This window comes from Crocuta crocuta, unplaced genomic scaffold, assembly GCF_008692635.1.
Source record: "Crocuta crocuta isolate KB4526 unplaced genomic scaffold, BGI_CrCroc_1.0 scaffold167, whole genome shotgun sequence".
NCBI classification, from domain to species: Eukaryota; Metazoa; Chordata; class Mammalia; order Carnivora; family Hyaenidae; genus Crocuta; species Crocuta crocuta.
Genome location: NW_027532406.1, coordinates 1,647,765 through 1,672,891, shown reverse-complemented (window position 1 = coordinate 1,672,891; position 25,127 = coordinate 1,647,765). Strand labels below are relative to the sequence as shown.

The window sequence follows — 25,127 nt, the reverse complement described above, 5'->3', positions numbered from 1 at the left end:
ATTATTTCTTAGGCATCTCTAAGTACCGAGGCAGAGTTTTATTTTGAGGAGTTAGTGCTTTTGTATTTATCATAAGGAATTATTTCTCAATTTAAGTAGACTTTTTTTATTCCAAGGCAAAATTACATTAACCAGAAAGGTTTCTGTGAACAGAATAATGTAGAGCTGAGGTTTTGTGTGTCAATATGAGCAGCCTGATAATTTACAAAGGAAAATTTATTTACTTATTCATGGTTTTTATTTTGAAAGAGAGAAAAAGAGAGAGAGAGAGAGAGAGAACAAGCGTGAACAGGGGAGGGGTAGGGAGAGAGAGAATCCCAAGCAGGCTCCATCCTGTAAGCACAGGGCTCCATCTCACGAGCCATGAGATCATGACCTGAGATGAAATTAAGAGTTGGATGCTTAACTGACTGAACCACCCAGGCGCCCCTACAAAGGAAGATTTTAAATGATGCTTAAATATTAATGGTTTAAAGATCTCAATCGAAATGAAAAAGCTCATTAAAATGTATTGAAATAATTTAGAAAAAGGATGATGATTTTGCCAAGATTTCAGAGATGACTAATTTTTTTTTCAAGGTTTTACTGCAGTTTTGATTGAGCTGCATTAAGTGGCTCTAATTTCATCTATTATATGTAGTTATACTATGCCTGCATCCCAAAATGATTTTAGGTCACTTAGGTCATTAAAATATATTTAATATACTAATTTGTTTTTCAAATCATCAAAAATACTTAAGATGAAAGAACAGATCAACCTTGTGTCTAGAATGAATAATTTAGTTCTAAATCTCCTAGAAGCTAAGGAGAAAGGAGAAAGATGTGGTTTTTAAGATTTTCATTGTCAGATAGGGAAGCATAGGAATTTAAGAAGAAAGAATTTTTTCCCTGCTTTTTCTGAACTTAAAGACAATTTATTTTGGATTCTAATCCTGTATAGTCAATAATGAGTAATACCGTTGACAGTCTTTCTTCCCACTCCTCTCTCCTCTTCCCCCAAAGGGAAACACCTGATTGTAAAAATAATACATGCATGCTGTTTATATAAAAAGAAAAATTTCAGACAAATCAGAAATACATGTATTAAAATTTCCTTGAATGATACTATTTCTCAGTTCACAGAAAGGGGTGCCATTATGTCATAACTCCATGAAGATGCTTTCTTTGTGTGTGTGTATGTGTTTTAAAAAACTTTTTGATGTTTATTTTTGAGAGAGAGAGGGGGATGGAGGAGAACATGAGCAGAGGAGGGGCTGAGAGAGAGAGAGAGGGAAACACAGAATCTGAAGCAGGCTTCAGGCTCTGAGCTGTCAGTACAGAGCCTGATGCAGGACTTGAACTCTCGGGCCTTGAGATCATGACCTGAGCCAAAGTTGGACGCTTAACCAACTGAACCACCCAGTTTTTTGTTTTTAATTTTAATAGGCCCCACGCTCAACATGGGGCTCAAACTCATACCCCTAGATCAAGAGTCCCGTGCTCTACTGACTGAGCCAACCAGGTGCTCCAATGGAAATGTTTTTGTAAGGCACTTTGATGATAATAAGTTTAGCAAACATTTATTGGGCATCTCAGATTTGCCTGTGCTAGGAATATAGAAATGAGTAAGGCACCACTCTTTACTTTAAAAAACCACTCCAGGAAGAGTGGGGTTCACTTAACTCATCACATAAGCGACTCATCAGATATTTCATATTCGCTGAGTACCTAATATGGATATAGTACATAGTGGTCAGCTGGGTCTGTAAGGTGCATCAGTAACTAACCATACAGCTAATGCTAATGTTGTGTGCTGAGTGCCTAGGCTTGTAGGGTGCAAATTACTTTGAGAGCAGAAAAGAGAATTTTGTTTTGCTGGGGAAGGCTTTGCAGAGGGAGAAATTTTTAGGTTGCAATTTAGTGTCAGCGTATACCAGATAGCCCAGAAATGGGGAGAGCGTTCTAGGCAAAGGGAATAGCAAGTCGAGTTTTGGAAGTGTAATCAGACTGTGTCTATGACCAGTGCTAAGTAGCGGATGGCCCAACACAGTGTATGGCTTAGAGAAAGTGTGTTGGAAGATGAAGCTGTGAAGATGGTAGAATTGTGTCCAGAAAATAAAAAAGGACCTTATTTTGTAAATAGTCTTAAAACAATTTTTTATTGTTTATTTATTTTTGAGAGAGAGACACACACACAGAGGATGAGCAGGAGAGGGGCAGAGAGAGAGGGAAACACAGAATTTAAAGTGGGCACCAGGCTCTGAGCTGTCAGCACAGAGCCATACATGGGGCTGGAACTTAAGAACCATGAGATCGTGACCTGAGCCGAAGTCGGACACTTAACCGACCGAGCCATCCATCCAGGAACCCCTGTAAATGGGCTTTTAAGGCAGAGGAGGAAGGATTTATATTTTAGGCACAACACAGGTGGAAGAGCGGAACATTGATTTCGGGGTGGAAAGATTAGAGGCAGGGATTGAGATGCTAAGTGAGGTAAGAACAGCATCTGTGTGGGTTGAGAGGATGAATCAAAATGCAGAGACATTTCTAATCTGAGTTGTGTGCTCTGAGAGCCAGGAGTCTGTGAGGGAAAGTTTGCAGAGGAGAGAACAGGGAATGCAGACCTTCAGGGTTATTACTGTCTATTCTGAGCAGTTTTACTTCTCATTCTGTTCTCTTTAAGTAATAATTGTATTAGTAAATATCTTTTTTTTTTTTTCCCAGTACAAAAATTGCTACCTCTTGGCCTGTTCTGGGGATCAAGCCCATGATGTTGGTGTTCTTGCCACATTCTACCTAACTGAGCTAACTAGCCACCAGGCAGCTAGCCCTCTATATTAGTAAATATCTTAACAGAAATTTTACTTTTTGGGGGCACCTGGATGGCTCAGTTGGTTAAGTATCCGACCCTTGGTTTCAGCTCAGGTCATGATCTCACAACTCAGGAGTTTGAGCCCTGCGTGGGGCTGTGTACTATCAGCATGGGGCCTGCCTGGGATTCTGTATGTGTGTGTGTGTGTCTCTCTGCCCCCTCCCCATGCTCACATTCTCTCTCTAATAAAATAAATATTTTTAAGATAGTGCGAGTGGGGGAGGGGCAGAGAGAGGGGGAGATGGCAGAATCCGAAGCAGGCTTCAGTCCCTGAGCTGTCAGCTGACTGACCTGGGGCTTGAACCCACGAACGGTGAGATCATGACCTGAGCTGAAGTCGGACGCTTAACTGACTGAGCCACCCAGGCGCCCCTACATATACATTTTTAAGTCTTTGAGAGTAAAGCCTCTTTAGAATAAAATCAAACTTGTTTGAAAAATATTTTTTAAAAAGAAACTGTAATAAAGTTATATGTGCCACTGTGTAGCCTTGACTTACCCTCTCCTCACTGAGGCAGAGTGTTGCACCTTTCAGGACATTCTAGTCCATTCCCCACATCCGTGGGCCAGAGACAGGGGGAGTCTTTGAGCTGATACTAGATTTGGACGCTGGCTGCTCCACCTTCGAACTATGTGACTCTTGGTCTTTTACTTTATCGTGGAGCCACAGTCTTCTCATCTGCCAAGTGGAAAGATTAGTATCTTTTGAAGCTTTAAGAGAAAAAGGATTTGTTGGTTCAAATTGGAAGATTTCCAAGAAAACTACCTGGCACTTTGAAGGTGCCAGTTTGAGGTTGTAGACTTGATGTTTCACACCTATTTCATCACCATGGAAAACAAACTGTTCACATTTCAGCTTTTAAAAAATAACCCAACTGTATACCGAGCAAATACCCGTATCCCATGTCTGGCTCAAACCTTATTCATCTCTGAGCCTTTTTTGTTTTTGTTTTTGTTTTTGTTAACCTCCTTGGCAAAATATACATACCTGCTGTAAAAAAAAAAAAAGAGAGAGAGAGCGAGAACAGCTTACTCTTTTTAAGTTGTTTTCCATGACTACTGTTAGGTTGGGAGTGGCCTGCTGACTCTTAAGAAGTCTCACAGATAACGTAAGTTAGGAATATGTCCACCTCAAATAATGGAGAACTTCAGTGGAGATTGAACATGTGGGAGTTTGTTGTCTCTTGCAGCAGTCGTGTGGAGTAACTCTGAAGCTGGCATAGCCAGCTGCCCGCACTGCCACAGTGTTCATCCAGACCAAGGGCCTGTGCCTGGCTCCCCTTCACCATCTTTAGCATAGTGGTTTTCCTCATGTTCTTCTTAGAAAGTAACTTCATGTCTAGACATCACTTCTCTGTTCTAGCAGGAAACAGAGGGAATGGGCCAAGGGTAACAGCAAAAGATTTCTCCTGCTGAGGCTTTTCCTTCTTATCAGGAAATGAGGCAACCCCCTTCCCACCAAGGGCTTCTGCTTATATCCCATTATCCTGAGCTCAGTCTCATGGCTGCAGGTAGTCCGGGAGGTCAAGAAGTCTAGTCTTCTTGGTTAGAAATGCAAAGGAAAAGGTGGTGGGTTTGTTTGTATTAGTCTACACAGTATCTACTCTTTCTTAGGGCAACAGTATCTTAGTTACCAACATCTGGATCTTACCTATGGGGACCAGTGTCCTGGTTTGCCTAGGACTAAGAGATTTCCTGGGATGCAGGACTTGGCACGCCATAACCTGGACAGTCCTAGGAAAACCAGGATGATTGTTACCCTAGTCCTTCCTTTCCTTTTTTTTTAAAATTAATTAATTAATTGATTAGTTTTTAAATTTATATCCAAGTTAGTTAGCATATAGTGCAACAATGGTTTCNATTTGGCAAATGTATCTTTTCTTGAGGATGGAGCCACCTTGACTAGGCAGGCTTACAAAGACTGAAAAGCAGCTTAATAATTTAATTCTAACAAAATTAAATAATATAAGATAGTAACTTAATTATGAGTTATTGAAAATAATGACTAAACTATTAAATAATAATTCACAATGAGAAAGAAGTGATATTGAATCAGTGGAACATATTGGAAGAAGAACGTCATGGATTTGCCTAGTGCATATGAGATTTTGACCAGATGTCTTAGGGCTGCAATGGTACCCAACTCTAGGGGGCCTCTGATCACAGCAGCCTGGGATTAATTCTGTAATAATTTTTAGTAATTGACGGATTATCCTGAAAAGAATTGTATGTTATCTCAGGCAGGGTATATGTGTTAAACTCTGTTGCAGGCACATACTAGCTAGCACACATGTAGGGGTGGAGTATTAGACATCAGAGGCTCTCCTGACACCAAGCTTCGTGCTGAGGTTGACCTTGAAAGCAGTCTTAATGGGGCATCTGGGTGGCTCAGTCGGTTAAGCATCTGACTTTGGTTCAGGTCATGATCTTACGGTTCATGGGTTCAAGCTCCATGTTGGGCTCTGTGTTGGCAGCTTAGAGCCTGGAACCTGCTTCAGATTCTGTGTCTCCCTCTCTCTCTGCTCCTCCCCTGCTTGCATTCAGTCTCTCTCTTTCAAAAATAAACATTAAAAAAAAAAAAAAAAAAGAAAGCAGTCTTAATGTAGACCCTTGGTGGGTGACATGATTGGGAGAAGAGGATCAGAGAGAATTTCCCCCCCACCTCCTCCTTTACCCCTCTGCCTGGAGCTGAGATCTGGGCTGGATGTATCTGCCAGGGCTGCAGGAATCCGGATCCTCCTCCTCTTCACTTCATTTAGAACCCTGAGCTCTGCCCCTTCTTCAAGATTTCCTCTGCTCTCCTCCCTTCCCTGTTTGAACAGATTCCTCTTATTTCTTCTCTTACTAGTAGAAATAGGAATCTGGCTCACTGCCTCTTTTTCTTCACCTCATTCTAAAACTGTGTGATGCATATTTTATATTTTCTTGCATGTTTGACTTTTAGTTAATATTTAACGATAATTTTATTCTGTAGACATCTTCTTATCTGATATCTTGGAACTCGTCCCTGTGCCTCTCAATTCTAGCCTCTGATGATGAGGTTTTGTTTGTGTGTTGGGGGGAAGGAAGTGTGCTATTCAGACATATTCTCTTATTAGTGAGATATTACTTAGTATGTGACTAATGTTGTGCATCTATAACCAGTTGTTCCACCCCGTGAGTCCTGACGTAATTTAGAAAGAATTCTTTCTTTGTTAAAGACCTTTTCTACGTGGGCCACACGTTTCCAGACCTATTTCGTAGTAATTTGTGGTTTTTTAGGTATGTCAGTAGAGATGCTATAGCAGTATGCCTGGATTCTGTTAGATAAACATTTTGTAAGATTGCTTACTTTAAAAAACTGTCTTCGTTTAAAAAGTTAATTTCTTCTCTAATGTCTCAGTAAAGAATTTTTTTTAGTAAATCTGATAAATTCTAGTTAAAATACTTTGTTTTTAATATTTTAAGCCTTTTAACATTTTGTTTTTTTAATATTGTAGACCTTGAAACCTCCTTTGAAGGTTGATATATTAATACTTTTTTGGTCTGCATACTTTCTTTTGAATTTTAAGAAATCAGTACTAGAATCTTTAACATGTTTAAAATATCCTTTTGATGGTCAGGGGTTTTCATTAAAAACAGCTAAATAAAATTTTCAACGAATGATAATGTGCATATGGTAACATATTTCTCATCATTTATATGCAATTAGGAGAGTGACTCATGAACTGTTTTCTCTTGAGTTCCTGAGAGTTTATAAAAAGATTACAAACAATTGGCAGCAGAATTGAAATAATGAATGTGTAAAGTGGAAGGGGAAAATGTTTCTCATTTGTTCTTCTCTTACCTTGATGAAATTTTTACCACTTAAAGTTTTCCAGTAAATTCAAGGTCAGTATGTGAGTCTAATATGGTTCTACCCATCATGGTCTAAGGATTTCCTGTCTTGTCACACAACATGTGTGTTCCCAGAGGGGAAAATACAGTTTGATTTAATGATGATAAATAGCTGTTCAAGGACACTGGAGTCAGGTATAAAAGGATGATCACCGTTTGAGGACTGTGAGGTAGTGTGAAGGGGAAAGGATGAGATGAAATTTAAAAGTTGACATCACTAAACTCCCAATTGTTGGTCACCCCTAATAACTCTAGCTGCTCTTCTGGCAGTGTTTGAGGGATATATTTCCTTTGACCTTTATATTAGTAGGATGTCATAGGCCTTAGGATCCAGCATAAACCTGAGCTGAAAACGAATTGGAGTTGTTTGTGACTTGCTAGAGGTGTCCTTACGGTAGAGCACATCTCTGTGAGAACTAGTGAATGACCCTCACCAATTTAAGCTCAGTTATTAGACAGTGTCATGGACAACCAAATGAGAACATCACAAATCTTACAAAAATGTGTCAAATCCAGACTCCTAACGCACTGTTTTATACCTTGACATTCCTGGATAAGGTATCTTGGTTTTTACCCCCAGGCTTCCCCTTCTGTATATCGTTATCCACCCGGGTTTTGATTTATTTTTCATTGTGCACTTATTATCCCTTTCATTGCTTCATTCTAGGGAGAGGGGAACTTTTTCATTGCAGTATGCTGTAACTTTGCTGCCTGGGACTTTTAACTTGAAGTCTTAATGTCCTAGAAGTCTGTAAAAGAAATTGAAGATCCTCTATCTTTAACTCCCCTATATGTGTGTCTAATCTTTTAAGGAATGTTGGCATTTAGTGAGGAGTGGGACGGGGGATGCCCCAGATAGAGGTTTTGTTTTCATTCACATAGTTTCTTAACATACTCGTGGCAACCTTGCTCCTAGCTTCAGATTTCTTAGAGGACTTGGATGTTTTGGGTTTGTATGCATACATTTTGAAATCCCTGGGTTGAAAATTTCCTGGATGTTTGCATTCTCTACTCAACCTAGGACATTAAGGGTTATATACAAATTAGCCTCTTAAATGACCATTAACTAGAAATGTTATCTGTCCAAAGAAAGGATTCATGTGACTCCAAGTACGTGTTACCCTCTATATAGCATATTACTTTTGGCAACCAGAGAAAGATGAGAATTCTGCTGCATTTAAATTTTTCATTGTGATGAGACAAATCTATTATTATAAAAGCTCTACTCATCAGTGAGAGTGTTTCCTTCTGTTGTTTTAATTAAAGGAGCAGTGTATTTTTAAATTTAATTATGGCACTTTGATGATCTGATACTGGCTGCATGCTAAGAGTTCTTTAGGTTTCTAAGATTTATAATGCATCTAGAGCAGAGATGACAGAAATCTTCAATGTCTACACTGCTCAGTAAGATAGCCACATGTGGCTCTTGGGCGCTTAAAATGTCGTTAGTGAGACTGAGGAATTAAATTTCAAATTTTCTTTAAAATTAGAATTTAAGGGGTGCATGGGTGGCTCAGTCAGTTAAGTGTCTGACTCTTTGATTCCCTCTCAAGTCATGATCTCACAGTTGTGAGACTGAGCCCCGTGTTGGGCTCTCTGCTAACAGGGCAGAGCCTACTTGGGAGTTTCTCTCTGCCCCTTTCCTACTCTCTCTCTCTCTCAAAATAAATAAATATTAAAAAATAAAATAAAATTAGAATTTAGTTGCATGTGGTTAGTTGGTTACCCATATTAGGTAGGTAGCACAGATCTAGAGCATATGGAAAATTTCCATTTCGTATAATGACATCCTGGGCTTTCAAGTTTCTTATTTTTGGTTGGGAAGTTGAGGCAGGTTAAATTTGAAATTGATAATGGAGGATGATGGGGCGCCTGGGTGGCTCAGTTGGTTAAGTGTCTGACTTCGGCTCAGGTCAGGATTTCACAGTTCGTGGGTTCGAGCCCTGCGTTAGGCTGTGTGCTAACAGCTCAGAGCCTGGAGCCTGCTTCAGTTCTGTGTCTCACTCTCTCCCTGCCCCTCCCCCACTCTCACTCTGTCTCTCTCTCTCAAAAGTAAATAAACATTAAAAAAATTTTTTTAAATAAAAGATAATGGAGAGTGTTGATTTTAGCCACAAGGAGAGACTTCTTTAATGGAGATGTGAGCTTATCAGACTTACATATATTAGAAGTGAACTTTCATTCATTCTAAAAAGAATTCTAATATAATTAATTGAACAAATACTTAGAAAATATTTCCTGTGTCTAAAGAAGCATACTAAATATGGAGGCCAGAGGTGAGTGGAACTTAGCTGGTCCCTTCAAGGAGCTTTCTGTTTGAGTTTTCCTCAAGAGGCTTTGATAGCCCAAAGGGTGAGCTCTGTCCTTGAGCACAGGATGGCACGTGGGGTATTATCATCAGGATTTGGCTTCAGTGCTTTGTGGGAGGGCTGGGGCTGTCACAGTACGAAGAGGAACTGTTTATATCTGGGGACATAGTGTTTTGTATAAACTCTGACATGCAAGATTAATTTTGGTTGAGAGAGGGTTGAGGTAGGATTGGGATTTCTTCAGGTGTGCGAGAAATCCTGCTGAGTTCCAGATGCGTTGGAGCAGGCCCTTCGTGTCTTCCCCACTTATGGGAGATGGACTTTCCCAGGACTCTGGAATACTGGGAACAGGGACATTGGACGTGGACCCTTCCCCACCCATGCTCACCCTTACCTAGGTGGAGAGGAATTCTTGATAATGCTGAGTTTGGCTCAACTACCAGGAGCGTCTAATGGAGATTAATATTCCCTTAAACAGAAATACAGAGATTATTAAACAAGCCAGATTTTTAAAAGTCACAGTAAGAATCCAGCTTTTTTTTTTTTTCTCCCAGCTGGCAAGACCTTACCTGAATTCACTTGGCTGTGCTCTTAGTTGGAAACCCAAGGGCAAAAGAAAAGCCACAGAAAAACAGGCTATATCTTCTCCTACTTGAACAGCCACCTTATTTTATTTGCTCACTAAGTTCTGTGTTTTTAGCTAAATAAATCATGAACTTGCAGCAGAGGGGTGTGTGTTCCCACCAGACTATGACCTGTCTAGAACCCTGTGTCTTCCCACTGAGCCACTAACCGGTGCTCAGTGAATACTGCTGGGAGTCAGGGAACTCGGAACCCAACTGTCCTGGGTCCCCTTCCTGGCAGTTGGGTGAGTCATGAGGGCCTGAAGGGTGAATCTCAGACAGGCTGGAGCCGTAGGTTATAGATTAAGAAAGGGAGACTGTGTAAACAGTGGTGAGCTGGACACAGAGGAATTACTGATCTGATCTCATGGTGCAGATGTAGAAGGAGAAGAGCCCGCCTTTTCCCTTCGGCTCCGTGGGACAGGGGACTTGTGTCATGTGGACTGTGTCTTGGCAGCTGGGCCTGTCAGGATCGAATCAGCAGAGTTACCCAATGCTCTGCGGTTTGTTTTTGCCAGGTTAGGGATACAGTTCTGCAGGCAGTCTGTTATATCTGAGACTAAGAGAGAATGGAGAGATGGGTTAACAGTCTTCACACGAGTGTCCAGACACTCCTGGCTCAGGATCTCAGCCATGGATAGTGGGATGTTTGCCTCTCTGTGTGCTTGGTCCTTGGTGTCTGGCCTTGGGCCATGATGTCAGCCTGGCTAGGTTGGCACATACATAGCCTGGAATGGGTTAGGCTTCTGCTTCAGACATTAAGGAAGGGAACTGGCTAGTACTCCCTGAAATAGTGCCCACAGGCTGGCAGAGCACTGACTGACTGACTGGCACCTGCCCCTTTCAGAGGTGGGCTGAGGACAGTTGTAGAAATTTTCCAGTGTGTGGATTGTGAGAGTGTACCGCATCTCCCTCCCAGCGCTGTCAGGCCAGAACATCAACAGAGTTTGCAAAGAATGGGTTAACTGTTAGAAGAAAATATTTCTAAAAGTAAGTAATCCTGAGTAGAGATGAGAAAAGATTGGTAAATTTGACTATTTAAAGATTTGGAATGTCTGTATCACTAAAGACAAAAGTGCAAATATAAGTAAAAGACAAATGGGACACTGGGAGAAAATAGGCTATGTGTAATAGGCAAGGGATCAATACAGGGAATATAAGGAGCCTTCCGCAAAACAATGAGATGTGATTTTCTTCCAACAGATTGGCAGAAATTTAAAAGATGAATAATCTGTTTTGGCAACAGTGGAGAAAAATGGGTATCACTTATAAATGGTGAATGTATTTGTTCAGACCTTTTTGGGAGGGCAGCTTGTCACTGTATGTAAATAAGGTCAGGTATCTTTGATTCAGTAATTCTCTGTCTAGCAAAATATACATGTGCACACTCTCATCCCATCATTGTTAGTAATAGTTAACATATAGAATAATAAAATGCCTGGTGGTATAGCCAGCATAGGGAATATTATGCAGCACCTAAAAAAATGTGGTAGATCGCTAGGCAGCTGTGGGAAACTCTCCCTGATATATTTTTACTGAGAAAAATAAATTATAGAAATACCACATTCATGTAAAGAAAACCTCTGCAAAACTAAGTTATATTCCCCTTTTTTTTTTTTTAATGTTTTATTCATTTCTAGGAGAGAGAGAGACAGCGCGAGCAGGGGAAGGTCAGAGAGAGAGGGAGTCACAGACTCTGAAACAGACTCCAGGCTCTGAGCTGGCAGTCAGCACAGAGCCCGACGCGGGGCTCGAACCCACGAACCGCGAGATCATGACCCAAGCGAAAGTCGGACGCTTAACCGACTAAGCCACCCAGGCGCCACAAAACTAGATATATTCCTATATGCATTGTATTTTATAGATTCTGTATGTGTTGTGCATATGAAATCTCTATATAAAATCGGTTCAATCCATGTTTTTCATGGATTCTAAAACATGTGTTTCAACTATTAACATTTCTATAATCAGTATATCTAACAAGCGGTGGCATGGTTTAATAGTTAAACTTTTTTTTCTTTCTTGATGAAGCATAATGTATATTCTAAATGATAAGGTTAGATTTAATGGCAGATGATATGTAAATGCATTGATAAAAGACTCTTCGGAAGGACTGAGATGGGATTGAGGAGATGTCAGTAGACTGGACTTCATCGGTATCATCTGTATTATTTGAAAAAAATTTTTTTAACAAGGGAAATGAATTCCCTTCTCTGAGCCATCTCTCTCTACCTCTGCTATTATACTTGATACTGAGCTTCATTTGAGAACTTTAAGGTCCAGACAGCTAAGAGATTGTTCAGCTCCATTAAGAAGTTAAGTAGCTGTAAGATTCAATGAGGGGGAATTGTGTGCTGAGGTCCAAGAAGAAGGGGATCAAGACTGTAGAGCCCAGGACCAGTTGCTTCATCTTAACCCTTACTGTCTGTGTGAAGAAGTTGAAGGTTTCAAGGTGGTGCCTGGTTAGCCAGGGGTAATTACTGCAGTGTTACCCATCTACATATTGGGGTTTCCCTCTGGCAAACCCAGTCGGTGGTATCCCATTCACTGTTTGGATGAGGAAATTGTATGGTGAGACAGAAGATAGGTCAAACCAAGGAACATTACCAATGACATTGAAAGGAGAGTGGATTGTCTGGGTAGTGAACTAACCCTTTCTTAAGGCATTTAACAAGGCAGGTAGGAGATGACCTGCCATAGGTGAGAGATTAGGTGTGCTCTGCCTTGGAGGCTGGACCCTGGGATCCTTGTATGTAAACAGGGCATCGTGCGGGTGTCTCGCCATAAGTGAGAGCTGCGTTGTGAAGATGCATACTGAGAGTTTAGTAGTGACACTGTAAACAAAGATGACTATTAAAAAGATTCAGAGTGTAGTTTATTGTAAGAGGATAGCCCGAGCTGTGGGAGCCAGAGGAAAGAGAGAGCAGTCCCTGGAAAATCCAGAAAGACTTCTGGGCCAAGGTGTCAGTTGGGGTAGTAGAATTTGGATTATTAAGGAAGGATGCAAAGGAAAGGAAGGAGGGCTCACCACTGTGAACAGAGGCTCAATGGAGATAATGAGGAACTGTGTGTGCATTATAGTTTACTTGATACAGGCACACAAACGGGCATATAGGACATGTATATAATAAGGGAATCAGTAGGAAGTAAGATTTTAAAAAGTAGATTCTGACCAGACCACAGAGAGCTAAGAATGTCAGGTTTAGGAGCTTGACCTTGAATCAGTAGGCTCATGTTTTACATTTAATCTTTGGGTTACCAGGTATTTTGTAACATCACTGGTTTAACTTTTATTTAATTCAGTCACTTCAAGTTTATTTTCTAAGGGTTTATGATATAGGTTTAAATCTTATGTTAAAAGTATATCGAACATAGGAGTTTTTTGCATGTGCTGTCAACTTTGGTTTTTCTCTCTGCCTGCCAGCATTTGCAAATAACAACTTCACTTTCAAAGGAGATGCTAGTGCTTACCCCTATCTAATGAAAGTAAAGAACGACCTCCTGCGTGAAGAGGTGAAATTGAACATGAAAGATGTACAGAGTAAAGTTAGTGAGAGATAAAAATGGATGAACATTGTTTAAGGAAAGCTGTGATCCATATTCCCTTTGCTATACCATGATCTGGAAAATCTTGTCCTGGTAATTCCTTACAGCCTTTCTTTTAAACCTGGCCACCTTTCCATTGCCAGCTCAGCCTCCATGTTAGCTGATGCTACTACTTCAAATGCTGTGTTGGATAGGGATCCTCCTTTCTGGACTCTGGCTTTGGCTCCCCAGGTGCCTTGCTGAGCTGAGCTGACCTTAGGAATCTGAAATGTAGAAGGTCAGTTTGCAGTAGGGAAATACTGTAGCAACTCTTGCTTTTTTTGCCATGATGTAACTTAATCAGATCCTCTTGTTTTTCCCTGAATGGTATGAGTAGTTGCACTGAAATGCTTACTCATCTGTGCCTGTGATGCTTTAAAAAAATAATGATTTCACTAGTATGTCACAACATGCATTATTTATTATTTTAGCAAATGGATTTTTAAACAAGCAACAATTTACAGATTTAAACATGACAATTAATATGATATGACATAAAAAATTAAATAATCTCACGACGTCTTTGTTATCAGGATTGCATTAATGATCTTAGCCCTTCTGGGAGCTTTCATTTTTTTTGTTAACTCTGACTGATGATGGCAGACTGTGGTAGTAATAGGCTTTTATAAATTATTTTTTAGACAAAGTGATATTGGCATGTAATGTGGACTGCCAGAAATAACATTGCTTATCATTGCCAGTATTGTTTTGTTTTGACTTATGTTCTGAGTTCTTAAAGATGTCCACTATAGGTTGCACAGTGGTGGGCCGTGGTACGGTTTACCTTCTGCTTGGAAGCCGGTGTAGGTCAAATTGATGGGAGTTTGGGGTGATGGTTGGGTTCGGAGTTGATGCCCAAGGAAGAATTCTTGAAGACATCTTTGGTGCAAAAAGGTGATTTTATTAAAGCACGGGGACAGAACCCGTGGGGATAAAGAGCTGCACTGAAGTTGTGAAGAGGGGCTGGTTATATACCTTCAGGTTGGGAGGGGGTTAGGGACAGTGTAAGTCTTGAAGGAATTTTGGAAGCAAGTTTTCCAGGACCTTGAGGGACTAGCTGTTGTTAGAAAAACACCATTTATTACTGTTTAGTAAAACCTCAGTCATGAGACCCTACAGATGTGTATCAGGGGCCATATGCTTACAGTATAATTACCAACATATAATTGGGGGTTAAAGATAAAGGAGGCTTGTAAAGGAATTTTTATGTGTTTAAGGAGACTCAGAGGATCCTGGAGGGTCAGAATAACGTTAAGCCAAGATCCCCTTTTGCCCCTAGCAAAGTCATCATTGAGGCAGCTGAACTCCTAGAGGAAGGTCACTGCCTGTTTCAGGAACTTGTCAGTGGGCTGTAGGCAGTAAGGAATTAAATTTTTCATTTGCCTGTGTTTCCCACATTAGCACTTAAACCCATTTACATCTTGATGAGGATAATATTCGGGCTCCAAGAAACGGAGTCTATAGGTTTCTGGAGATAAGATTACCTTTTTCTTGCAGTTTAGTTTACTAAGTTATCCGTAAACTGAAGGAGACTCCTGTCCTGCATGACTGTTATCTCTATCAGTCAGCCATCTGCTTTCTTTCCTTTCCCCTATTCTTGGGCAGCCAGGAGTGTCTGAGGAATATTACACATACCCCACCTGGACGGGGGGAGGTGCTGTTAGCCTGTTCTTTGCCCTCAACTTGCCCCACACTCCCTCATCAAAATGAGGATTTCCTGTTCTTGCCTCCTAGGAGTTATGGCATGGGTTCACTACTTAGGCTCAGCCCTCTGACTGCTCTTACCCTGGAGTTTGAATCTGTAGAGAAAGTTCTAATATGCAGGGACAGTTAGTAGTGGCGGAGTTATTAGTAAAATTACCAAGATTTCCTTCCTGCATAGTCTTAGTTGCACACATCAGTATTAACTCAGGTGGGCTGAGTCTCTACTTTTGTATATTTTACACCGATACCTCTAAGCACCTTTGTGCACGTCATCAGAACTTTCCAGCATTGGGTGACACAGTTTAAGCTTTTGCATGTGACATGGCCTGGCAGTCAACAGTTTGTGTTCCCTAGTGTTGATATCTTCTTCTGTGCTTGTTTGTGCTGTTATTTGACTAGAGTTGAATTTCAGATTGTCCTCTGAGGGATTTTAGGCTTCATGGAGGTACATTGGGCACCTGATAACAGAGTACCTCAGTTTGATGGAGTCCTTAGGGTTTTTCTCTCCTGTTTCTATACAGATGTATTACAGTAGGTTAAATGGGAGTTTTCCTGTTGTATAAAATTTTGACCCAAGCCCCAAAGCTGTTGCCAGTAGGTGGTAAGTATGCACATTGTCTGAAGAGAGATTCTAGAATCATCCATTGTCGGTTTGTCAAGAGGTGGCCAAATGGGCTTAACAACTATTATGCCCTCCACCCTATAACCCAGGCTCTGTCAGGAAGGCTAAAAATGGATTCCAGGCAGAGAACTCCAAGGAGTAGAGAGTTCCCTCTCTCTATCCTCCCCCCAGTCATTTGAGAGAGGCCCAAGCTAATATGGATAGGATTAGAATGGAATTGTGAAGACTGTGGTGTGTCTCTCCTGGAGTTTGGAGATGTCTGTGAGCAGAGAGACTGAAAACAGCCTTGTGGCTGGAGCTACCCTGGAGGGTGGGGGGTTAGTGTGTGGAGAGGGGACAGCAAATGCTTGACATTTCCTGCTGGCCAGGAGGTCTGCCTGGAGGGCAGCTGTGAATCATCTTGAAAGACTTTCCCTGGTACAAAAACAGCCTGCCGGGCCAGCTGTGTAGGACCCCAGCAGAAAGAAGCTGTGGGTGAACTACAGGGACAGGAGCTGAGAGGAGGTGGGGAGAGGTGAGCCAAGGCCCCTCATTGCCTGCATTTGAACTCCTGCAACTGGCCGCTGTTTTACAGGCCAGGGGACCACAGACCAGTGGATAGACTTCTCTGTTTCCTTTTCTTCACACTTGCCTCCTGTCACTCTCTGATTCCTGCTCTGTCCATACTGGCTGCACATTGGATGGAATTAGTTTTGATTTAGACTAGATTGGACTCTTTAATAATACCTGAAAGTTTGTCTATATTCATTTAAGGTCATGGTTTCTTTTTTAAACTCTAGCCACCACTCAGTAGTTCTAGGTTACTAAACCCCGAAAACACCTTCTGGGATGGAACAATCAAGAATCTCAGCATCAGTAGACTTGAGCTGTCATTTATAAATCTGTACAGTTTCATTTATCTTGTGCCCTGCAGATTTCAGGCATACAGCTTACTAGTAATTACTGTGTTATCAGAGAACGTTGAAACTTCACTGTAAGCAGAACACTGTACATTTGGTACCTCACTATACAGCTGATACATGTTGTGTTCCCATATTGGCATTAGTAACTCCTTATGAATTAGCCTGGAACTTTGTAACCTTTAGTTATAATTTTTTGTTTTTGTTATTGGTTGGTTGGTTTTATTGTGGTGAAAAAGGTAACATAAAATTTCCCATCCTATTGATTTTTAAAGTATAAAACATATACTACAGTATATTAAAAAAAACATATAGTATAATGTGTGCATTGTTGTGTAACAGATCTCTAATTTTTTCATCTTATAAAACTGAAACTTGGTACCCATTAAACACTAATTTCTTCTCCCCCCAACCCTCCTCCAAACCCTTAACTACCATTCTACTTAAAAAAAATTTTTTTAAGTTTATTTTTTTATTTTGGGAGAGAGCACAAGTGGGGGAGGGACAGAGAGAGAGAGGCCAAGAGAGAGAGAATCCCAGGCAGGCTCTGCACTGATAGTGCGGACTGGAACTCCTGAACTGTGATATCATGACATGAGCCGAAGCCAGACACTTAATCAACTGAGCCACCCAGGCACCTCTAAATATTTTTACTTAATATTTTATTTACGTAAAGAGATTTAAGTGTAGAGACACCAAATGTGGGGCTTGAGCTCATAATCCTGAGATTAAAAGTTGCATGCTCTACCAACTGAGCCAGCCAGGTGCCCCTTACTATTCTACTTTCTAAGAGTTTGCTTACCATTGATACAGTAAAGCCTTGGTTTGCGAGCATACTTCATTCCAGAAACATGCTTGTAATCCAAAGCACTTGTATAGCAAAGTGAATTTCCCCATAAGAAGTAATGGAAACTCAGATGATTCATTCCACAACCCCCAAAGATTCATATAAAAATGATTACAATACTGTAATATACAAAATAATAAAAAACTATAATATATAAAATAATAATGAATTAACCTGCCCTTACCTTTGAAAACCTTCATGGCTGGTGTGAGGGAGAAAAGAGAGAGGAGGGTTATTGTGTGGGACAACTTCCACTATCACTAATGGAATCACTGCTATCTCTTGGCTCAGTGGAATCATCTTCTGCATAGGGGCCATTGTATGTGCTCGCATGGATGTTGACTACAGTACAGTATTAAACTTGTCAAACAGTGTATCTATTGTAACTGGCAATAAGGCAACAGAGGAAGGGGTCTATATCTGCAGGCAGCCTGGTCTAGAATGAAGCAAAGCATTCCTGAGCTTACTCTATCTAGTATGAAAAAGCAAAGAGCTGTCCATAGGTGCTTTGAAGTGAGAAAACATACACTAGTGCCGGTTGTGGGCACCTTCCAGTGTTCTGAAAAATCACTGATTTCTGCCAAACACCGAGGCCTGGGACTGAGCATCTTAGCATGGGAGATGATCACCCACAATCCCAGAGAGAGAGAGAGAGAGAGAAAGAGAGAGAGAACGAACTTTTGGCTCAGTTGTGATCATGTGACATTTGGCGTCATGTACTTGTATTGCAAGACATTGCTTGTTTATCAAATTAAAATTTATTAGAAATGTATGTTCATCTGGGGGAACAGTTGCAGAGCAGGTTACCTGCAATCCAAGGTTTTACTGTAGTTCATATAAGTGGAATCATGGTTTTTTTGTGACTGACTTATTTCAGTTAACATAATATCCCCCAGGTTTATCCATATTGTAGCATATGACAGGATTTCCTTCTTCTTTTAAGGCTGAGTAATATTCCAATGTGTGTATATATGATAGTTTCTTTGCTCATTCATCTGTTTGTGGACATTTGGGTTGCTTCCACCTCTTGGCTATTGTGAATAATGCTGCAATGAACATGTTGCAAATACCTCTTTAGGATACTGTTTTCATTTCTTTTGGATATATTCCCAGAAGTAGGATTGCTGGATCATATGGCGATTCTATTTTTAATTGTTTGAGAAGCCTCTATATTGTTTTCCATAATGGCTACAGGAAATTACATTCCCACCAATAGTGCATGAGGGTTCGGATTTCTCCACATCCTCACTAATTTTCTTGTAATTTTGTGGTTTTGGTTTGCATTACTATTATGATTAGTGATGTTGAGTTACTGGTGCAGGCTGGCCATTTTCAAGTCTTTTGCCCATTTTAAAAATCCTATTGTTTGGTTGTTGTGTTGTAGCAGTTCTTTATATATTCTGGATATTAACCCTTATCAGATACATGGTTTGAAAATACTTTCTTCCATTTCATAAGTTGCCTTTTCATTTTGTCTTAATTATATATATATGTATATATATAAAAATCATATGTATATGGTTATATATTTATATATAACATTTAATATAATAGTAAATATATTAATGATATATTTACTCATATATTCAATCGTGTATATATATATATAGCAGTTAAAACACTATAATTATTAAATACTTTGGAATACTGAAAAGTTTAAGAGATAATAGGACAGATTTTGATCAGGTCTTAAGTATCTTCCCAGCAAGCCCTGTTGAGTAAGGCATAAAGCTTGAACTAATTTTGTCGTTTGACTGAAACACTCTTCCATAATCCTGTTCCCATCAGTCTCTCCAGCTTTGTGCACCCCATCTTCATGCCTCATTATCCCCCACTCCTCTGTCCAAAGATTCCCTAAAATACTCTGTTTCATCCTTGGTACCCTTTTATGTACTACTGTTTCTTTTATTTGGACTATGGAATGCCTTCCTTCCCCTGTTTTACCTTGTTTTTCAGACTCATTCTCCGGTAAGACATGGCTTAAGGGGAGCCTGGGTGGCTTAATCAGTTGAGCATCTGACTCTTGGTTTCTGGTCAGGTCATGATCTCACAGTTTGTGGGTTCGAGCCCCACAATGGGCTCTGCAGCCGGCAGGGTGGAGCCTGCTTGGATTCATTCTCTCTCTCTCTCTCTCTCTGTCTCTCTTTCTCTCTTTCTCTCTCTCTCTCTCTGTCTCTCTTTCTCTCTCTCTCTCTGTCCCTCCTCCACTCAAACTGTCTCTTTCTCAAAATAAATAAATGGAAAAAAAAAAAAAAAAAAGGACATGGTTCAACCACTCAGCCAGTCAGATACAGCTTCCTTCTCCCCATAGATGGAGCTCACACTTGTCTGGAGGTAGTATGAGGATCTTTATAACCCTCCTCCCTTCCACCCCAGCACTATTAGCTTCTGGAGCATCCAGCTTGGTCTTCTCTTATTTTTCCTTCATTCCTGAGGATCTGCCACAATATCTGGCATGTGATATATCTCTACTTTTAATGATTATGGGTAGAAAGAAAGGGCAAATGCCTTTTTTAAAAAAACAACAGAACTTTTTACCAATTGTGCTTCTAAATATTCTTTCTCTTCTAATTTTATCTGGTAAGATTTTGGCAGCTAATTGTGGATTTTATGAACTTACACTGAGTTGCTTTTGTCTTCTGTTATAAAAGCAATAATTAGAGGAAATGATCCTTTTGAGAGGTTGCTTAATGAATTCTGCTTCATTTAAATGTGCTGCTTTAAATCTTATTTCAAATAAACTGTACTAATGCCCAAATTATTTCACTGTAGCTCAGTATTGAACTAAAGTATTATGGTGATTAATTTCCTTCTGTTAAATTCCTTATGGTCTTCTCTGGTGGTTGTGGTGGGGCTGAACAATCAAAAGAGAATTTATTGACTTTACATTTAGTATGGTTTACTCTGCTTGATTATATCGTTCAAGTATGAATTTGTGTGTGGTATAAGATTTTACTGTATTGGAGTTCTGTTAAACAAATTACTTTGTATTTTATTAACTTGGTGCTTAACTCTAATGGTTTAGGATTTCAAAAAGCCTTTTCCCCTAAGTATTCAAATGCTTTTATTATAATTCCACCACCTAACCTGGTGTCCCTGCATCCTTCTCCACCCTTGAAACAAGCCCAGGCACAGACAACACACTCTGGCACACATCATCCCTGGGAGCCCCTCTTCCTCCCATTCTCCTCACCTTAACATGACATGAAATGTCTGTCCCAGAAATAATCAGATTGTATACCTAGAGCAGTGCACAGAGTTGTGGCCCACATCTAGTAGCCATTGTTTTTCAGCGCCCCTCCCTGCTGTGGAGGCATATGTAGCTCTTCCCCTTGGTCCATTAGGTTGATTAGTTCCTTTAACTTCCATTAGGCCTTGTGGGCAGGGGATGTCCAGTAAGGCATGGAGACTTTAGTTTTTCTGTGACCTTGTAACAAGGCATGTTGCTTGCATCCTGCAGAATATAAAAGATGTAGTGAGCTTCATCTGAGATGGACTTGATTTTTAAATGATTTCAACTTGCGTCATGATTTAAATCACTAGTCAGGAAATGTCAGCTTTTCTATAAAAAATACATCTTATTAAAATTTTAAATGTATTCACAGTTCACTTTCAGTAAATGAACACTATGAACCTAAAAGTAGGAATCTATGTTGCTTTTTTGACTCCAAAAATTGAAAATTTATGAACTATTCTGTTTCTTAGTACTTGAAAATTCGATAGGAAGTTAACTAGAATTCCGTTGCAGATATTTTTGCTGTGTTAAATTAACTTTTTAAACATACCAAGCCTAGCATAGACATTAAAATTTTTTTTATTCTACAAATCACCATAGGCCCTTATGTATATTTACTGGACCTTTTCTTTGTCAATAATAAACTGTATGTTTGTTTAATAAAAACAGACAATACTGAAGTACCTATTATAGAACTTTTATCTTTTCAGCCCATGTGAAATGTATTTGTAAACCAGGCAAAGTGACCTAGAATTTAGACCCTCATAAGCCTTGTTTTGCTGTCACTGGAGGCAGGGCTTTGATGGGGAACTAGGTAGGCCATAAATGGACCTGTCTCTTGTACTGGCCCTAGGACTTTGTACAATTAGGATTAATTTCTTTGAGCTTCTTTTTCTCATTTATAAAATTTGAACAGGATTCGGATCATAACACATGATGCTAACTACTTTATTTTTTCTAGATGGCAATTTCTAGTTGTATATTGCTTTTATTTTTTAAAAAATATTTTATTCATTTTGAGAGAGCAACAGGGCGTGTGCAAGCGGGGGAGGGACAGAGAGAGAGAGACAGAGAGAGAGAGAGAGAGAGCGCGAGCATCCCAAGCAGGCTCTATGCTCTCAGCGCAGAACCTGACGTGGGGCTTGATCTCACATGAACTGTGAGATCATGATCTGAGCGGAAATCAAGAGTGAGATGCTTAAGCAACTGAGCCACCCAGGCGCCCATGTGTATTGCTTTTAGGTGTTGAAATGTCAGTGGATTTCATCAAAGTGGGTCTTCTGCCCACTTGTATAGTGGATAAGGTGAGTATTACTCTTGTGAAGCTAAGAAAACAGGGTCAAGAGAAATTGGCGCATTGTCTATCTTATCTTTACATGGTTAGTCAGTGGTAGAGCAAAACTTCCTGCTTGGGTCTCCTGGCTTCACATCCCATGGTCTTTCCACTGAAATGCTATTTAATGTGCTGTGGCAGAAAAGAGAAGCAAAAAACAATTCTCTACTAATAGTCACCTTCATTTTCCAATGTAATTATACCTTCGGGGAGAAAACGAACCGTTGATTTTTCATCTCCCAAATTATTCCTTAAATTAGACAATATATCACCATTCTAAGTGGATTTTAAAAATCCGAGAATCCAACAAATGGCTCTTGAATAATTTTTCCTTAGCTTCATGTTGGATTGTAGAGGTTTTAATGCTAGGGACCTATGCGCTATAACCACTTCTTTGGGTGTGAAGTTGATCTCTACTCCTGAAGAGTGATCATCTGTTTTCTTGAAAAGAAACCTGAATGTATGAGGTTTGGCAGTATTGTAGTGAAACAGATTTCACAAGTAATACATAAATACCAGTGTCTTTATTTTTGGTCAGTTATTACACAGCTAGAATTTTATCATCCTTATTCTAGTCTATATTGAACTAAATACATTATTTAATACCTTATGTTTAGGCAGCCTTCGTATTCTTTTATTTTTTTTAACTTTTTAAGTGTTTATTTTTTTATTTTTTTTTTTAAATATTTTTATTTATTTCTAGGGGAGAGAGAGAGAGACCGTGTGAGCAGGGGAGGGTCAGAGAGAGAGAGAGTCCCAGACTCTGAAACAGGCTCCAGGCTCTGAGCTGGCAGTCAGCACAGAGCCCGACGCGGGGCTCGAACCCACGAACCGCGAGATCATGACCTAAGCGAAAGTCAGACGCTTAACCAACTAAGCCACCCAGGCACCCCTAAATGTTTATTTTTGATAGAGACAAAGTGCAAGCAGGGGAGGGGCAGAAAGAGAAGGAGACACAGAATCTAAAGCAGGCTCCGCGCTTTGAGGTGTCAGCACAGAGCCTGACGTGGGGCTTGAACCCACAAACTGCGAGATCATGACCTGAGCCAAAGCTGGATGCTTAACTGACTGAGCCCCCTTTATATTCTTTTTAATATACAGCAACAAGAAATTTAAACTTTTTTTTTTTTTAATTTTTATTTATTTCTAGGAGAGAGAGAGAGAGACAGCGTGAGCAGGGGAGAGTCAGAGAGAGAGGGAGACAAAGACTCTGAAATGGGCTCCAGGCTCTGAGCTGGCAGTCAGCACAGAGCCGGACGCGGGGCTCGAACCCACGAACCGTGAGATCATGACCTAAGCGAAAGTCGGAGGCTTAACCGACTAAGCCACCCAGGCGCCCCGAAATTTACACTTTTAAATCAGTTACACATATGAAACAGTAAGAAAGCAGTGCAAGATAAAAATCTCTAGGTAATGTTGTAGAAGCTGAAGTTCTGTAGAACTTGAGAGAGATCAGTAGGATTTCCTAGAGCAAGCATGTGTTTTAACTGTGCCTTGGGTCAGAATAGCAATGTTAATTATTACCTAGAGACATCTAATATTCAAAACAGAAAGTGGAGGTGGACTAGGCTCAATTGGCTCCTGTTGTACAGAGGATGTGGTCAGGGCTGTTTCTCTGCATCTTGAGCTCTGCTCCCTCTGTACACACATTTTGCATTTTGGCTCTCTTCTTGGGGATGGGAAAATGGCTGCCCATACGTCCTGCCAGGTGAGCAATTCCAGCCCCCAAAGACTTTTCTATCCCTGCGTGCATATTGAAACAGCCTGCCTGAGGCATGTGCCCAACTATTAGAGCAGTCACCATCCCCAGAGGCCTGGGGACTATGGTTTAGGGGGGTGTCTATCTATGTGGGTAGGAGGGTGAGGGCACTGTGAGTGACACCTCTCCAGGACCAGGAATGGAAGTGTCACTCCCCAGAAGGGAAATATAGCAATAGAAGGGAAGAAGATAGGAAATGTGCATAGCAACCATAACTTATAGCTCTTAAAATCTATGGCATAGACAGTACTGCAGTTTTTAAATTGTTCACTGGGTTTAGTTATAGGGGACACATACCTGTCCCCTAGCCACAAATTGTTACCCATGACACAAACCTGTCAGGTATGGGGGACACTGAAAGTACTCTTAAGCAATTCTAAGTCTGTTTGTCTGGTGTCATTCCCTGTCATAGTAGTTTTTAATTAATTAATTAAATTAAAAAAAAAATTTCTGAGAGAGAGAGAGACTGCATGAGCAGGGGAGGGTCAGAGAGAGAGAGAGGGAGATACAGAATCTGAAACAGGCTCCAGGCTCTGAGCTAGCTGTCAGCACAGAACCCGACGCGGGGCTTGAACCCATGAATTGAGAGATCATGACCTGAGCCAAAGCTGGACGTTTAACCGACTGAGCCACCCAGATGCCCCCATAGTAGTTTTTAAAGTAGTAGGTCTTCCAACTACTATTTTACCTAATGTACCACAGAAGTTTATACTCTGAGTGACCCAAATGTTTGTGCTTTAAAATATTTATATGTGCCTTTTATATTTGTGCTTTTGTAAGTTAAAAAATATAGTCACTACGGTCATCTATTTGGAAGTGACAACCCTCCATTTTATAAAATAATTACTGTTGAATCAAAATTTTTGCTCAACATGTGCTATCAAGTTACCTATCAAAGCCAACTGAATGAATGATTAAAAGGTTCAGATCAAAAGCAACTGGCTTAACTTCATGGAGGTTTTCATCCTTTAATTTAAAATGTGTCTATGTCTAACTGATTATCTCTCACATTTTGTAAGGAAATATTGACGTCCTGTAAAGTGTACGGTGACCTCACTTCTGGCTGTGTGGGCAGGTTTCACTGCAGGCCTCTGAAGCATTGATATTCCTGTAACCTTTGAGGCAAGATGTGTGTATAGTGTATTAATGAGCTGGTTGAAGTGATGTACAGTAATTTCATCCTTGGGTAAAAACAGATGTGAAAGATTCTGTTTTAATATTTAATCAGGCTCCAAGCCTCTGTTGGCTTGTTTAAGTTGACCTGACAGCATTATACCTGGAAACACTTTGAATTAAACTCTGAGTGCTTGACCTTGTTCAAACAGTTGTAATTTAATAAGGCTGCTGTCTTGGTGGAGATAGCGTGGCTAATAGGCAAATCCTTTTCTGGCTGGGATTGCTCTGTTTGTGAGTGCTGGGGGTGGGGAGATGCAGAGATTCCCAGGTTCCCACCAGCTTTTGGGATGAACTAGACATGAATAATT

The 25,127-nt window shown here is 40.3% G+C and overlaps 1 protein-coding gene and 1 long non-coding RNA gene across 2 annotated transcripts in view; one reads left to right on the top strand and one right to left on the bottom strand.

Moving 5' to 3' along the window:
- Positions 1-9,808, bottom strand: part of LOC144243585 (uncharacterized) — a 28,639-nt gene extending 18,831 nt beyond the window's left edge. The window contains exons 1-2 of the long non-coding RNA XR_013338686.1: positions 9,606-9,808; positions 3,351-3,530 (exon numbers count right to left, since the gene is read on the bottom strand). This is a non-coding gene — a long non-coding RNA (uncharacterized LOC144243585). The remainder of the gene's footprint in view (positions 1-3,350; positions 3,531-9,605) is intronic.
- KAT6B (lysine acetyltransferase 6B) overlaps positions 1-25,127 on the top strand; it is a 192,626-nt gene that overhangs the window by 50,521 nt on the left and 116,978 nt on the right. The window lies entirely within an intron of this gene.